At 29.5% G+C, this 3,671-nt stretch overlaps 1 long non-coding RNA gene across 2 annotated transcripts; it reads right to left on the bottom strand.

The window, feature by feature from the left end:
• Positions 1-358: 358 nt before the first annotated feature.
• On the bottom strand, positions 359-3,455 carry LOC122269013 (uncharacterized). Of its 2 annotated transcripts, none has more exons than XR_006224866.2 (3): positions 3,157-3,455; positions 2,487-2,628; positions 359-470 (listed from the first exon to the last, which is right to left on the bottom strand). It is a non-coding gene; the product is annotated as an uncharacterized lncRNA (long non-coding RNA). The 2 variants fall into 2 exon arrangements; XR_011638388.1 differs by having other exon boundaries at positions 840-2,628; positions 3,157-3,393.
• Between the last annotated feature and the right edge of the window lie 216 nt (positions 3,456-3,671).

The following is a 3,671-nucleotide window of genomic DNA, read 5'->3' as shown; positions in this document are numbered from 1 at the left end:
TAGACTCACTATATAAAAAATATAATATATATATAAAGATATTATATATATTATATGAAGAATAATGTACATTACATTTTTTTCACTAGTAGAGATCATTTATCAACCTGAAATTTTTAATATTAAACCTTCGGCAGTAATTGCTTCTTTTGTTAAGCTATAAAAGAAAGTTTCAAATGCATAATTCTTCTATAATTTTAATAGATTGATTTAAATCATCTTAAAATAACACTTATCCAAATTCTACAGTTAGTAAAAATTATTTATGGGAACTCATACTCGTATTTTTAGAAGATAGTTGTCTAAGGTGCTTGAATTTTTAAAGCTATAAAACTACAAATTTAAATAATTAGTCAGCTGAAATTCAAAGTACTTTTATTTAAAACTAAAATTTCACTTTTTTTACAAACCAACAAAATTATTTTAAATACTGTTTCCGTCTACATGTTGAAACTTGTAATTATTGGAACCTAAAAGGAAAAAAAATATAAATTAGTAAGAAAGTCATATTTACAATAATAGTGGCAGGTCTTAAAATATTAGAAAGTATTTTTTTTATCATTTAAATTAACTGGATGAAATTAATTTTCCTTTTCAGATAAATATCTTCTGCCATTTCTATTCAATCCTCGTAGCTAAAAAGCATGACATGTATCACAGCCACAAAATAAAATACACTGAAGACAGTATTACCATTAACAACATTTACAGAAATTCAAATATACAGGGTGTTTATAAAGTCTCGGACCCATTTTGATGTTTAATAACTCATAAAATAATAAAGATAGATTAAAATTAATAACATAAATGGTTAGATAGACTCAAAAACTTTCATGAACCTTGTCAATGAACTTCCACGTGTGCCCCCTTCGTCGCACGGAGAATATCAAGTCGATAGTCAATTTCACGCCAGGTAGCGGCAAGCATGTCGGCATCCACAGAGGCTATTGCGGTTGTAATTCTGGCTTTTAGGCCATCAATGTTCGACACGATCCTCCTGTAAACATTGTCCTTTATAAATCCCCAAAGAAAAAAGTCCAGCGGCGTTATATCAGGTGATCTGGGTGGCCAAGGAATTGGACCTCCTCGCCCAATCCATCTTCCTGTAAAATGGTCATTCAAAGAACTACGAACGATGATACCCCAATGAGGTGGTGCACCATCTTGTTGCAAAAAGACATGTGGCTGAAGCTCTTCTAGTTGTGGAAATACGAAGTTTTCCAACATGTCTAAGTATACGACTGATGAGATTGTCTTTTCTGTAAAAAAGAAAGCTACCTCTCGTGAAATTGACTATCGACTTGATATTCTCCGTGCGACGAAGGGGGCACACGTGGAAGTTCATTGACAAGGGTCATGAAACTTTTTGAGTCTATCTAACCATTAATGTTATTAATTTTAATCTATCTTTATTATTTTATGAGTTATTAAACATCAAAATGGGTCCGGGACTTTATAAACACCCTGTATAATTCCAATCTTATTATGCAATTTTAACACTTTTTATTTTTCTATACATCTGTAACATTATGGTACTTGTAAGTTTAATAATTAGATTTCCTTCCCTTTCTTTTTTAAAAATCTTTAAACTCAATAAACCTAGTCTATATTTTTCAACTTTTTGTCAGACTTCATGAAACTAGCAGCTTTTTTTTAAATTTTTGACGCTGATTCTGAAAAGGACTTATGTTATTGTCAATCACATCAGAGTTTCTTAAAAAATAGTTATTTTAATAATTTTTAATCAATGTAATCAAGAATCTACAATCGTTTAATAAATTAAAATTTTAAAGTTATGTACCAATTTTTATTCTTTTTTTACACTCAATCGAATAGAACAAATTACAAGCTGATAAGGAGCATTTATTTTAAAGTTGTGAGTAATTTTATGTGAGGAAAATGTCTAAGAGAGAATGATTTGAAATAATACTTTTAAAATAAGTTGAGTATAATATCTCCTATATAACTTATAATACCGAGCAGAATAAAACTAATAGTTAGTTGTTACAAACACTTGTTTAAATATAAATACACATCCCATAGGATGAAACTCAAAATAATGCATATTACTTTCAACAATAAATGTTTTTATTTGCAATTGATTTTATTCAATTCAGGATTAAAATTGCATACTATACTGACTTATTTCTAAAATATTTAAGATTTCCGAAATTCGCACATTTTTGAAGTAGTGAACCATAAACAGCTGCATGAAAAAGCTCATAACCTTGAAACAAATTGTCATATAAACTTGAAATCGGATTTAATTTCATTCTGCCCAATATTCTAATAAGTAATAACAATCTGCTTAGTAAATAATTAACGTGGGTAAAATGCGAGAAAATAACATGTAGTGAAAATAGCAGTTTTGTGATCAAACATGAAGAAGTGAGCTAGTACAGTTACTAGTTTTCAATTATCAAATATCTAGCAAACTATTGTTATCAACAATTACATAAATTCTGTAGTTTATTAGGAGAGATTACTTTTTCTTTTAGGTATAAATTCAGAACTATATCCTAGGGGAAGGCTGAGCAGTAGCTTGCTTGTCTCTTCTTCTGCGCCGCCGCGCATGTGCTATTTACAGCCTAGGCCATCTCAGTAATATCAGGGAACTGTGGATAAGCTCTGTAAATATATATATATATATATATACAGAGAGAGAGAGAGAGAGAGAGATATGTATATAAACTTTGCAACAAATATCCAAACGATAAGCATACAGCTATAGTAGAATTTCAAAGCAAAATTGCTATTTTAAAAATCTTTCAATTTTCAATGATTTATTTATAAGAGAAATTGTGAACATTTTTCTCAATTAATCAGCGTGCATACTGCTACGTTAAAACATATACATTTAAGCAAAATAAAAAGAATAGTTCTATTTGACTGAACTACAAACAATAAAATATACTGTGCATAACCTGCTGTAACGATTCACCAGTAATGTTACCCAAAACAGTGACGAGAAATATTTCGGTTATTCTCTCTTATTGCTAAGCCTACAACGATAGCCTCTAAGAATATCCTCCAACTTAAATTATTTAAGATCAGGACGCGTCGTTAAAACAAAAATAATAAAATTTAAGTTTCAAAATTGAAGCATATTTGATTAAAAGTGATAAAACTAAATTAATAAATGTCAAGCACACTTACCGAATTTCGAATAGACTTTCGATTGTCAACACACACGCCATTTGCCGGCTCGCATGGAACTCTGGGAAGTGAGTTAGTTAATATGAAGTGTACTTTAAGCAACCTTAAAACAAGCTTAGGTATAAATAAAATGACTTCAACACCTCAATAAATACCTCACTCTCTTTAGTTGAAATAAGGTATATTTTTTTATACCTCATAAATACCTCAATATCGTTAGTAGAAAAAAGGTATATTTTTTATACCTCGTAATTACCTCACTCTCGTTAGTTGAAATAAGGTTGATTTTTTTATACCTCATAAATACCTCTTTTGTTACAAGTGTAAGAGAAACAACCTCGTATACCTTAAAAATCATCTTATCAGTCTGGATGATTTGAAGTGAATTTAAAACAACCTCAAGATAAGCTTAGGTATAAATAAAATGACTTCATATACCTCAATAAATACCTTTTTATCGTTAGTTGAAATAAGGTAAAAATTTTTATACCTCAAAAATACCTCTTTTGTTACAA

The sequence above is a fragment of the Parasteatoda tepidariorum genome, chromosome X2 (assembly GCF_043381705.1).
Source record: "Parasteatoda tepidariorum isolate YZ-2023 chromosome X2, CAS_Ptep_4.0, whole genome shotgun sequence".
Taxonomy (NCBI): domain Eukaryota; kingdom Metazoa; phylum Arthropoda; class Arachnida; order Araneae; family Theridiidae; genus Parasteatoda; species Parasteatoda tepidariorum.
Note: the sequence above shows the minus strand (reverse complement) of the source record. Positions and strands in the feature narration are given on the sequence as shown.